The sequence below is a fragment of the Mauremys mutica genome, chromosome 1 (assembly GCF_020497125.1).
Source record: "Mauremys mutica isolate MM-2020 ecotype Southern chromosome 1, ASM2049712v1, whole genome shotgun sequence".
Classification (NCBI taxonomy): domain Eukaryota; kingdom Metazoa; phylum Chordata; order Testudines; family Geoemydidae; genus Mauremys; species Mauremys mutica.
In genome coordinates this window covers 347,982,672-347,996,850 of record NC_059072.1, presented here as the reverse complement: position 1 = coordinate 347,996,850, position 14,179 = coordinate 347,982,672, and positions in this window count along the sequence as shown.

Here is a 14,179-nt window from a genome sequence, read left to right as displayed (position 1 = left end):
CTACAGGTTTTTGTATATTGCCATTCCTAATATCTGATTTGTGTCCATTTATCCTTTTCCTTAGAGACTGTCCAGTTTGGCCGATGTACATAGCAGAGGGGCATTGCTGGCATATGATGGCATATATTACATTGGTGTTATTTTCTTTGTTGGGCCTGTCTTGTAGTAGGTGACTTCTGGGTACCCGTCTTGCTCTGTCAATCTGAAAAACAGAGCAAGATGGGTACCCAGAAGTACAGGACAGGCCCAGCAAGGAAAATAACAGAACACCACTGGCCATCACCATCAATTTGGGCTTGAATAGGGACTGGGAGTGATTGACTCACTACAAAAGCAATTTTCCCTCTCTTTGTATTTACACCTTCTCATCAATTATTGGGAATGGACTATATCCACCCTGACTAAATTGGCCTTCAACTTTGGTTCTCCCCTTGTAAGGTAACTCCCTTCTCTTCATATGCCAATATATATTTATGCCTGTTTCCGTAATTTTCACTCCATGCATCTGAAGAAGTGGGGGGTTTTACCCATGAAAGTATATGCCCTAATAAATCTGTTAGTCTTTAAGGTGCCACCAGACTCCTCGTTGTTTTTGTGGATACAGACTAACATGGCTACTCCTCTGATACAAGGTTAAACCTAGTGTAGAGTGGAATGGATAAGTGATAGAGTCATGGTAGGACCCTTGATCACATGTAGGACTTAAATTGCTGTATAGCACTTCGGGACTGATCCTGCAAAACTTTCCTGGTGGGCGGGCTACTTAGCATGAGTAGATCCATTGAAGTCAAGTTAACGGGACTACTTGTTGCAAGACTGGGCCCTGAGATCTGCCACCGTAATAAGTAGTCTTTAAATGATGATGGGCAGAAACAAACCAGTGTTTGCACAGTTCATTAGATTGTCCAGTGAAACAAGCTGCTGTGGGAGATGGTGAGATCACCTTAACTGGAAATATTCAAGGGACGACTGGGCATTCATCACCCTGGGATACCTAGGGATAATTAATCCATCCTGCCATGATGCACGCAGTCGCAGAGGGAGCAGGTGACCCACCAACGACGTCTTTCAAAATGAACAAGTGGATGAATCTATGAACTCTTCAATCCCCCAGGGTCTCTTTGTACAGCCCCACACAGCCAGTGGAGGAAGTTGATAACTATATCCAGCAAGCCTGTTTCTAATTAACAAATAATGATCTACAAATTGCTGTAATTATTGCCTTGGATTCCAGAGAAGAGAACCGTGACAACAAGATGAGCATAGTTTTCTTACCAGTGAAATATTTTTCTTGTCTTATCTTGAGTGCCCCGCTGCTGCAAGGCTTGGGGACTTTGCTTAGTTTTCCTTTTGAGAAGTGTGATAAAACTACTCTTGCTGCCTGGGAAGGGAAGTATTGTTTAAAAGGCATGGAAGGGCTTTTCTTGCTCTTTTAATTTCTCTTATCTTCTGCTTTAAATCTGGACAGGTTTTTGGGAGTGCCACAAAAATAAAATCTGTACATTAAATACCCCTGTGCTAAGCATAATCTAAGTACAGAGACCATATAAAAAAATGGGCAAAATGAACCACCAGGGATTGAGTTGTAAAATGAGCAATAAAATCTAGTGCTTGAAAGGAGGGGCCAAAATCTTCCTTCCCACTCTTGCTAAGCTGGAAGAAAGGACAGGAAAGTTGAATTTATTCTTTGTATTGCAGCAGTGCCTGTAAGCCCCAGTCATGGACTAGGACTCCATTGTGTTAGGTGCTGTACAAACACAGAACAAAAAGATGATCTGCTGGGTGGTTGCCATCACTTTTTTGGTGTGTGTGTGGGGTGGGGGGAGAAGGGTGAGTCAAATCACTTTCTCCTGCAGTCTGAGCGCTGCCAAAATCTACGGCTAGTTGGACCCCTCCGTTTATTTCTTATTACAAACAGGGGCATGGGTGGCAGGTTTGTAGAAATTTTGGTGGTGCCCAGAACCCACCCCCCAACTCTGCCCCCCACCTGCCTATGGCTCTGGGAGGGGGGTTTGGTGGGGGGAGGAGGTCTGGGGTGCAGGTCCTGGGCTGGGGATTAGGGTGCAGGGTGCAGGCTCTGGGATGGAGTTTGGGTGCTGGGTACAGGCTCCGGGCTGGGGCAGAGGGTGGGTGTGCAGGAGGGGGTGAGGGGTGCAGGCTCTGGGATGGAATTTGGAGGTGGGAGGGGGTGCAAAGGGAGGGGGTGCAGCCTTGCGTGGCCCTTGATAGCCTGCTGCGCAGCTGTGCAGCTTAGCGGGAACTTAGATACCAAGTCTCAGAGTCCAGCTCAGTTGATTTGCGATCATGGGGCTTGGGTTGCAGGGCTAAAAATTGCAGTGTAGACATTCAGATTCAGGCTGAAGACCAGGCTCAAAGATTCACCCCCTTGTGGAGCCTCTTGGGCTCCAGCCCAAACCCGAATGTTTATGCTGTAATTTTATAGTCCCACAGCCTGAACCTGTGAGCCTGAGTCAGCTGACCTGGGCTAGCCATGGCCATACTATGGGTCTTTTATTGCAGTGTAGACATATTGATAGACTCATAGATTTTGAGGCCAGAAGGGACCATCATAATCATCTAGTCTGACCTCCTGCACATTGCAGGCCACAAAACCTCACCCACCCACTCCTGTAATAGACCCATAACCTCTGGCTGAGTTACTGAAGTCCTCAAATCTTGAGCTAAAGACTTCAAGTTACAGAGAATCCACCATTTACTCTAGTTCAAACCAGCAGGCGACCTGTACCCATGCTGCCAAGGAAGGTGAACCCCCACCCCGCCCAGGGTCTCTGCCAATCTGACCTGGGGAAAATTCCCTCCTGACCCCAAAACTCATGTAAAATTAGAGTTAAAAAATAAATAAATGGTCATAAATCAAAAGAGTTTCAATTTTAAGCTTCTGCTCTTTTTTTTAAATTTCCTTCTGTAGTAGGAAGAGAGCCTGAGACATAAACCCTTGTGTCAGAGGCCTCAGGCCTGAACTAAAGTAGTGGTCAAAGCTTTACTGATATGAAGCAAAGTCAGGTTGTGAGCAAGAGGCAGGCCCTGCTCACAGAATTTGGCAAGCACAGAGCTGATATTGCATAAACACCTATTCCTAAGAGGTGTTGGGCACAGAGCACTCATGCAAGCACATTCCAGAAGGGCAGTACCAGAACACCCTGATACCAGCACATTCCCCAGAGATAACAGGAACACACTGACCCATCCTAAAGATACGGTCAGGATGACAGCATGATGGATAGAGATGTTTTAATCAAACCAACATGTACAAGGCAATGGGTGGTGCCCTGATATGCCAGAGGCAATACGTACCTTATTTGTATTGGTGTATAAAGATGTATCTCAGAGGGAGTGTCTTTGGCCAGTCTAGGGGGCAGTGGAAAGTCCCGCCACTGACTGAGCTGCGTCCATTGTCACGGGCATACATGTCTTAGTATCCTCGCAGAGTCTGCCAGGTACTATTACCGTGTTTCGTCGACAATAAACCTGGCCAGATGCCTTCGCTGAAAACCGAGTCTGTGGATTTATTGGGCAGTTTAATTGAGGTCTGCTATCTGCACAGAGCTGGGACAGCACACTGAATGAACACACACACACACACAGCCAACATCTCACCACACCTTCCACTAAAACATTTGACATTTGATTTGAAACTGTTTGAACCTGTAACCGAACCATTAATTTTTTTTTGATGGCTTGAACTAGAACTGAACCGGAAGACACTGAATGCAATTGAACCCACACCTAAGCTAAGCAACTCCCTGCTTCAGACTGCTCTCCAGCTCTGGGATTAAGAGGTGTTTTATTGCAGCTGTTCCTCTCCCCCGCTCCCAAACAGATGCCGCCTAATGAATGAGAATTGGTTTGCAGATAGAGGCGCTGTTGCCAGAAATGATTGGTCGTGTTCAATATTTTATTTTCCCAGATGAAAAAAAAATCTTTGAAATATCCTTTGGGAGATCTGCGGATCTAACTGAGTGATTCATAGAGATCAACAACAAACCGAGGGTCTGTAACCAACATATTAAATCAGGGAAGTTTTAAAACATTTCATATTCAGTTTCCTCTCTCCAAGCATGTTCCAGCAGAGGGGTAAAATCACAGCCCGAAACAACCTCCAGAAACAAAGGGAACCAACAGAATCACTTTCTAAAGCCCTAATAACAATAAGGAGGGAGTCAAGTCCTCTTAACCCTTATGGCAAGATATTACTCTCAGGGGAGAGAGAAGAGCCCAGTTAATAGTATTCCTTTGTGGGGGGAGTCAATGGCAAAACATCTGTTGATTTCAACAGGGACCAGGATTTCACCTCTTCAAGCATTAACTCACAATTCCTCTGTGCTCATGTAAGGTAGGCAGTTAAGAACCATTTGTGACGTTGCACTCCATATGTTTTATGGAAATATGCTTATGAGTGTGAATATGATGTAACTGGAATATGCTTTATGCAAAAGGTATCTTGTAAAGTATCATAACAAAGGTTATAAACTACCGAATACATTCCTCCTATTTATATGCATGTATCATTCTTGTATCTGAATCTAAAAATATGAAGTATAACTCTGAGGTCCTATTGTAATTATGCAAAGTGTGGGCCATTAATGGTGGTTTAGAATCTTGATGGCTCCCATTGACTAGAACAATTGGTTGCAAATGGTTTATTTACCTGCAAGCCTTCCTGTGTATGTGTGGGCCAACCCAGGAAGAATGGAAACTTGGGGTCTTACAGTGACATGTGTCCATGTCCATCCTAATACTTGTACTTTTGCATTGATGAGGTGGGGCTGGGGACAAGCACAGACAAAAGATTCCCGCCTTGTGCCGAAGCAATAAAAGGGGGTGGAGCAGGACAGAAGAGGCTGCCAGTCATGAGAAAACCCCTGCTTACCACCTGAGATGTCTTCTGGATCTAACAAAGACTGTGCCAGGGAAAGGATGGGGCCCAGACTAGGAAGGAGTCTAGGCTGTGAAAGAAGCTTATTGGAACATCTCTGAGGGTGAGATTTTACCTGTAATCAGTTTCTTAATGTATTAGGTTTAGACTTGCACGTTTTTGCTTAATTTTGCTTGGTGACTTACTTTGTTCTGTTGGTTATTACTTGAAACCACTTAAATCCTACTTTTTATACTCAATGAAATCACTTTTGTTTATTAATAAACCCAGAGTAAGTGATTAATACCTGGGGGAGCAAACAGCTGTGCATATCTCTCTATCAGTGCTATAGAGGGTGGACAATTTATGAATTTACCCTGTATAAGCTTTATAAAGAGTAAAATGGACCTATTTGGGGTTTGGATCCCATTGGGAACTGGGTGTCTGGGTGCTGGAGACAGGTAACCTGCTGAGCTGTTTTCAGTTATGTCTGTAGCTTTGGGGCGTGGACCAGACCTGGGTCTGTGTTTGCAGCAGGCTAATGTGTCTGGCTCAACAAGGCAGGGTCCTGGAGTCCCCATCTGGCAGGGAAAACAGGCTCAGAGGTAATTTCAGCACATCAGGTGACAGTCCCAAGGGGATCTCTGTGACTGAACTCGTAACACCATTATCCCCCCATTATCCCTCTCTGCTTGTGCCTGCACCCAAACACAGGTCCTGATTCATGCTCTGCTCCTGCTGAACCCCTGCCTTTGCCCCTGTTCCCACCGTGCTCCTGCTCCGTGTTTGAACCTGGCCTCTCCTCCAGTCCCTGCCCTTACCTTGCTTCTGCCATCAGTTACCAGTCCTGGCTCTGACCCCAGCCTCTGACTCTGGCATGACCCCTTGACTCTGGTAATTGGCAGTAGACTCTGGTTCTGGCCGTCAGCTTTGTTCCCCAGTCTGGACACCTGCTCTGCCCACTAGACCTGACTCCTTCTCTGACTACTAGGCCAGACTGCCTACATCGCAGTCCACAGCAGCCTTCCCTACAGGCTGGCCACTTTGAGCTCCCCACCTGCTACTGCTTCCCAGCAAAAATCGGGGACCAGGGATGTAGACAAGGCCAACCGGGGAACAAAAAGGAGGTTCCTTGTTTTGCCTAGGAGTCCGGACTTAGCCCTTCCTTTCCAGCCCAGCACCCTGTATTAGCTTCCTCACAACCCAGGAGACTGGCCTGCCCAGCTGGCATAAGATGTCTCAGCACAAGACAGTCTCCTAAAAACTAGAGGAATCCCCCTTTGCCACAGACACCCAGTCTGTTTAGTGGGTGATCAGCTCGAAGGTGTGAAGGCAGAGATCCTCTCTCACTGCTGGTAGTTTATTCCACTCCAGCTGGTCACAGCACAATGTGTTTTGCTTCCCAACTTCAGTCCCTGGCTCTCACATTAAACCCTTTCCTTTATCCACACCCGGTCACCTTCTCTCCATTTCCTGTTTTACACACTTCTACACTTGAGCCAGTAGGTGCCAGCAGATCTCCCACCAATACTACACCCGCTAATAACTCCAAACTCTGATTTCAAATTCGTACCATTTAAGGTACAAATACCACCAAGGAAATAGTAATTCATGGCTTTGACATCTTGTTAAATGTTAAACGTTGCCTTAGGGATTTGGGATGGCTATTTATTTCTGTTATGGGTTATATACGACAAGAACGTGAGCTCCGATTTTGCATTTTGTCTGTTTTAGCTTTGCTTTCACTCTTGACAGGGGCTCCATGTGAAGGCAGTAGACTTACTCCCCATTCTGACCCTTATTTACAGTAATGGAAGCTAATTCTGAATGTAACCAAGGCAGTGACAACTACTTTCCATCTAAACAATTGTCTCGCCAATTGACCCATCTTGATCCATGTCCAAGGACACATACTGCCATTCCAAACAGTTGTCACATACTTAACAGTAAAGTTCAACCAGAGCCTGACATACTGGCCTCAACTAGAACATGTGAAAATGAAGATCTCTTCCTGTACTGCCTCGATACAAAAGCTATCTGGAAGCTCCTGGGGAGCAGACCTTTCGGTACATCTGTATTGGCCCTGGAGTTTGCTCTGTGGTTTGGGGGTGTAGTCGCCACACTCAGCTTGTTGACACGGAGGTGAATTCAGGCACTCAAATTATTCATGGTTGCTTGAATTATACACCAACCTCCAGTTTGTATGTGCCAGCAGCTCTGCCAGACCTTCAATGAGATGCCAATGCTATTAAGTCTGCTTGGAGAGCTGCAACAGATGGAACCAACCTATTATATCTCCAGTTGGCCGATGCCCCATTCTCAGACAGGAAACCACACACAGCGCCAACTTGACAATCTGCTCTTATTCAGGGGAGGAATCCCAATATGCAGACCAGGGTGTGACACAACAGCTGACGTCTTGACAGCCCTTTGCTACGGCAGCCCATGCACTCTTGGACAAGAGCGTTACTAGTCCTTTACCGTGCACAGATCATCAGCACCACCGGAAGCTGAAAACTGTGTTCTTACAGAGTAGAATCATTGGTAGGAAATAGTCCAATACACCATGTAAATTGAGGAGTCCACTGCTGCACTTGCCTCCTTGTAGACTGTAGGTCTATTTCCTTGATTGTAGATCCTGGGCCAGGCTCAACAGGCTACTCTCTGGCTCATAGAGCGTTGCCAGAGCTATGCCCAGGATTGGCCCGTCTTTCTCTCTATGCTGTGACCGTGGGGCAACGTTGCAGACAATAACTCCTGTGCTGGAAGAGTGCCCAGCCAGACATCTACAATCCCTAGCCTCCCTTGATACAGAGGCTGTCCTCTGGTTATGGAACTTGGACATGGAACTCTGATGTCTGCATACAAGAAGAAGTTTATATACAAACATAATAACTGACTCAAAACTGCCTGCTTGTTCTCAGAGCTAGTCTATGTAGCCATGCCCCGGTTACCGTCATCTTCCCTGTTCCATTTTTTTCTCTTTATTATACCTATTTGGTGCATTCTTGTCTTAAATTAGTCCCCAAGGCCTTGACTCAAGAGACCGCCTAAAGCTCTGGGATGAAGACTGTGATTGACAGCTTCACTCCTCTGGCCCAATAGAACAATACAAGAAAGGTCGACTGTGGGGGAGACAGAACTTTCTTGAGGGCTGGTCTGTAGAATGAACTTCCCCCCAGGATCATAGCAGGCCTCACCAACTTCTGCTCCAGGAGCAAGGCACATTTCTTTGACCTGCCTTCTGCAAAATAAATACAGAACAACATGTATATTTAAAAAACACCAACAACCAAACAACGCCCCCCACCAAAACCCTAATTCAAATCAAAACCACTGCTACCCCCAAATCAGAACAAGACACTGCACTGCGCACACTTCTCTTCCATGGCTCAGTGCACTACTGCAAGGTGCTCAGAGACTATGCTGGTAAGTGTGGTGTAAGAACCTATAGAGAAACAGAATAGAATATTTAAGCATGTGAGCAGTCACATTCAACTCAGTAGCAATGCTCATAGGCATAAGCATTTGCAGGATCAGAGCTTTAGATTGCAAATTCTTTCCTGCAATGGCAGTGTCTCACTGTGTGCAGAACTACATTATCTAGCAGTAGGGGGCCCTGATCCTGGCTGAGGACTATAGTAGTAGATGGCTCTCGGGGGATTTCTGCAGTAATCAGGAATCAGTGCCTAAATATTACAGTAAGTACCTTAGATAGACTGGCAGATGTATAGATTTTAGTGCCTGCAGTAATTACCATTTCACAGTGTTATATGGACTAGGTAATTGAGAGGAGTTAGATAAGTGGTCAGACAGGGGCTTTTAAAAATATTATTTAATTACAAATGATTCCTTTATCAGGAATGCCTTTAACAGGTGCAGATCACATGGATGAAAAGGTTAGGGTTTTGAAACATGAGTCAATTAACAAGTTGATTCTTGCATCTGGAATGCTATTAAAGTGGGCTCAGCTAAGCCCTGATCTTGGCACGAGCTCTGTATGGGCAGAGGGGCCTGCCCATGCAGAGGTATTTTCGGGCTCAGGTTCCCACTCTGGACAGATTCTCCATGTAGGTGATGTGATCTATACTCTTATAGAGGTCTGTGTGGTGGTGATAATGAAACAGAAGGGGAAAAAAATCCCAAGACACTATGGAAAAGAAATGTGATGCATATTTGCCCAGAGTTTCATAGAAGACTATGGGGCAATATTTTGTAGGGAAGGTTTTCATTATAAAATTCAAAAACCTAAATCCCCAAGAAAATTTTTAGGGCCGCAGCGCTTGGATAAGATCCTATGTTTTGTTTGTAGGGGGAAAAAAGAGAGCACAGTAGAAATTTGAAATCATTTTACAATTTTGCAATATTTTACCATTTTACTCTACTGCAAGGCTGAAGGATGGGTTTCATTTTTCTTATGGGTCACCATTTTTTCCTTGTAGTGTTTGTGGTGTAGCTATGTAATGTTTATGCCTTTCTTTCCTGTGTACTATAACTTTAAATCTCAAGGGGATCAGCTGTCCATTTTGTGTTCAGTTCAGTACAGACTGTACAGCTCAGCTCCTCAAAGGCAGTGGTTTTCAACCAGGGGTACGTGTACCCTTGGGGTATGCAGATGTCTTCCAGGGGGTACATCAACTCATCTAGATATTTGCCTAGTTTTACAACAGGCTACATAAAAAGCACTGGCAAAGACAGTACAAACTAAAATTTCATGCCGACAATAACTTGTTTATACTGCTCTATTTACTATACACTGAAATGTAAGTACAATATTTATATTCCAGTTGATTTATTTTATAATATGATAAAAACAAGAGAGTCAGCAATTTTTCAGTAATAGTGTGGCTGTGACACTTCTGTATTTTTATGTCTGATTTTGTAAGCAAGTAGTTTTTAAGTAGGTGAAACTTGTGGGTATGCAAGATAAATCAGACTCCTGAAAGGGGTACAGTAGTCTGGAAAGGTTGAGACCTGCTGCTCAAAGGTATTTAGGATCCTAACTTCTGTTTAAGTCAATGGAAATTAGGAGCCTAAATCCTCTGATTTGGGCTTTAGATCTTGATACTGTGCTCACGGAAGTCAAAACACCCATTGGCATTAATGGTGCAGGATCAGAGCTTTAGTGAGGAGATGCACTACAATGAGACATTTTCCTCTCAGCTGACCTGCTCTAGCTCCTCATACCCATAGCCAAGATCCTCTGCCATTTGGGATGTGGAGGTGAGAATGAGTTATTCTTAAATCACTATACTGCCTCCTGTAAGGCTGTAGGGATGCAGAACTGTCTGCTCTGCAGCCTGCCTGAATAGCACACTATCAGTCCCGCTTAGTGCTTTATACTGCCACCCATCATCATAGTATCCAGGGGGCAGATTTTCAAAAGTATTTAGGCACCTGAAGTTGCAGATAGGCACCTAGTAGGATTTTCAAAAATACCTAAGCAGGGTAGGTGCTAACTCCCACTGAGATCATGGAGAACGCTTTGTCCCCAGCTTCCATCTTGGGCTTTGTGGTTTGTATTCTCCCAGAGGTGCACAGCTGTTGTATTGGTTCATAGGCCACAATTTGGTCTTTGAAGTAGCTGGGGCTTGATCCATTAATTGCTCTGAAGATTAGGACTAAAGCCTTAAATTGGCATTGATAGCTGACTCGCCGCCAGGGTCTTGAGCATGGAGAAGGCAGGCAGCTGCAGTCTCTACCATCTGCAGCCCATGCATTTTCTTCACAGATGTAAGCAGGGCCTGAATGAGCTCTCCCTTGACATCTAGTAATGAGCTGGGCAGGAAGACTTCAGGCACTGACCTTGTTTGCATAGACATACCCACGATGCCTATGTGCGCAGCATGATGGGGCTGCTTTGCCCAAATGATCACTTCTGGCTGCTGTTGGATTGCATGTCACTTTATTATTGTGGTGCAGGGGTAACAAAGTATGTTACCATTGTTGTGTGACTAAAGGGTAGCAGAACTGCGTTTGGCATGCCCTGATTGAAGGACTATTCCCCTCTATTCAACACTGGTGAGGCCACATCTGGAGTATTGTGTCCAGTTTTGGGCCCGCCACTACAGAAGGGATGTGGAAAAATTGGAGAGAGTCCAGTGGAGGACAATGAAAATGATTAGGGGGCTGAGCACATGACTTATGAGGAGAGGCTGAGGGAACTGGGCTTATATAGTCTGCAGCAGAGAAGAGTGAGAGGGGGATTTGATAGCAGCCTTCAACTACCTGAAGGGGATTCCAAAGAGGATGGAACTTGGCTGTTCTCAGTGGTGGCAGATGACAGAACAAGAAACAATGGTCTCAAGTTGCAGTGAGGATGGTCTAGGTTGGATATTAGGAAACACTATTTCACTAGGAGGGTGGTGAAGCACTGGAATGGGTTACCTAGGGAGGTGGTGGAATCTCCATCCTTAGAGGTTTTTAAGGTCAGGCTTGACAAAGCCCTGGCTGGGATGATTTAGTTGATGTTGGTCCTTTGAGCGTTGAGCAGGGGGTTGGACTAGATGACCTCCTGAGGTCTCTTCCAACCCTAATCTTCTACAATGGGGGGGAGGGACAGCTCAGTGGTTTGAGCATTAGCCTACTAAACCCAGGGTTGTGAGTTCAATCCTTGAGGGGGATACCTAGGGATCTGGGGCAAGAATCAGTACTTGCTCCTGCTAGCAAAAGCAGGGGGCTGGACATGATGACCTTTCAAGGTCCCTTCCAGTTGCTCTAGGAGATAGGTATATCTCCAATTATTTTTTTTTATGATTCTATGACTTACCTGCAGCTGAACGGCACTTGCTAAGCAGGGGGCAGGAGTGCCAAAGCCAGTGGAGATGAGAGAGAGTGGGGATAGGATTTGTATGTGGTGTGCATGCATACTGCCTAAAGGCCTTCCTCTCAGGGGCGGCTCTAGCAATTGCGCCGCCCCAAGCAGGGCGGCGCGCCACGGGGGGCGCTCTCGCGGTCGCCAGTCCCACGGCTCCGGTGGACCTCCTGCAGACGTGCCTGCGGAGGGTCCGCTGCTCCCACGGCTCCGGTGGAGCATCCGCAGGCACGCCTGCGGGAGGTCCACCAGAGCCGCCTGCCGCCCCAAGCGCGCGCCTGGCGCGCTGGGGTCTAGAGCCGGCCCTGCTTCCTCTTTCCTCTGTGTAATGACAGAGCTGATTAAGACTCAATGGAGGGTCCTTTGTTGCAGATCAATAGAGTTGAAATAACTGATAACCAGGCCCAAGCATTAAACCTGCTTTGGGACAGTGCCTCTGGTGAAAAAGGCGCCCAGCCTGTGCTAGCAGTGAGCCTCCCACTGTAACAGCTGAACTCACCGAGAGCTGTGGAACCTTTAGACATTCCAGAGCGTGCAGTGGAGCAGAGTGGCTGATGGTAGAGCGGCCAAAAAAGCAAGCAAGGTGGTGAACTCATGTGAATGCACCTCTGAACTCTGAGTCTTCACTGACCAAGGACAACTGTGAGTGGGGTGCAGTGGAGGGATGGAGGAAGGGCTGGTTAAAGGAACTTTTGTTGGACTTAAGAACCTGAAGCAAAAGACACTGCCCAGCTTACTCTGGGGTGGGTATTTTGCTCATGGTCTTATGCTTGTGGAACCATGCTTACGGTGTTTTCCCAAGTTAATGCTGGGTTACTGTCCCCTTTTTATTAAACGTTTCTTTTCTACACACACACTCAGTGCTTGCGAGAGGGGACGTGTGTACAGGTGCCCAGGGGGTGGTGTGTAATTTGCCCAAGTTACTGGGTGAGGCTTGATTCAGTTTTGTGTTGTACTGTTAAAAAGGAACCCCTAGATACTGAACCCAATCCTTGTTGCTGCCAGCTCCATCTGGCAGAAGGGTTACACATTCATCTTCAGAGACAGTGAACAGCAGTAATCCAGCCTGACAGTGACAAATACTTAGATCACTGTGCCCAGGTCTTCATCCAGGAGGAAGGTGTTGAGATGAGTTCCTGTCTGCATCCTGTAAAACTTGCCCATGCCGGTATTGCCCTGGCCTCTTCTTTTGTCATTCAGTGTTGAACGCATTCTAAACCAATATGCATTTCCTCACCTTTTGGGGGCGAAGCCAGACTTTAAGGCACCTGCTCCCCTACATGGTGTTAACTTCGCTTGTGCCAATCAGAAACGAACACAAACAGGTTTTGAGCCCCGTCCCCTATGACACTTCTATGATGTCATAGTGGGTACTTTATGGCCTGCCTGCCATGTGCAGGCAGGGAGAGGAGAAAGAAAAACGAATCCTGTGTATACCCGTGTATCCTGTGTATACCCGTGTATCCTGTGTATGCCCGTAACCGAGCCTGATCACCTCGAAGCCTCTCTCTCAGCTCACGTGTTTCAAACAGAGCTTCTACGTTTGCCGGTCGTTATGCATTGGTTTGTATTTGTAAGTATCAGTTATTACTAAATGCTGCATCTTTGTTTATAAATATTGTTAGTAGATATTTTAGTCATTGTGTGTTTTAAGTTTCATTAACTCTATTAGCTAATCATACACTGCTCCCTTACCCCTTGTAATTATCCCCAATAAAACTTTTAAATTGATTAAGTTTAGTGTGTGTGTGTGTGTCTGCAGTTTGCATCGTGACCCACACTCTCCTTGCATCCCTTACCAATATAGTCTGTTGCCACGTGCAGCCTGGTAAATAACAGGTCTGCATTTTCTTTCGTCCCTGCGAGTCCATGGCAATCTACAGAAGGTACTAAGTTTCCTCTTGAGCTGAAGTGCAAGAGGGCATTTTTAGGCAGTGACGTTACTGTCTATCCCTATATTTCTCCTTTAGGCCATTCAATGTCAGTTTCACTGTCATAGCATGGTGCATGTGCCTTGGTGCCTTCAGCTGTGGTACTGCAAACGGTTCAGAGAAATCCCACCAAAGCCTGAGTCTCAGGCCAAATGCCTGCAGTCAGGCAGCTACATGTCTGTGGTAGCAAGTGAGCCTTTAAATCTGGAAGCTTCTGCACCAGCAGTGACTTGATTTTATGCAATGTCTCTCATGCTACAGTATCACTAAGCATGTCACTAAATCCTTGCACATCAAAGGAACAAATAAACCAAGGAAAAATGCAAAAGCTCTATTACAATTCAGTTTTAGTTAAAGGTGGCTTGACAGGTCTGGGGACTGCAGTCTTAGCTCGCAGCAAAACTCACCTAGACCAAGGAGGAGCAGTGTGCAAACTTCTCTCGCTGCTGGGCAGCATACCTGCCCAGCAAGTATTAGGAAGGATTAGGCCCTGGATAGCTAACCAACTATTCACATTTAATACTGACTCTACCACCAATTTGCAAAGTGGCCTTAAAC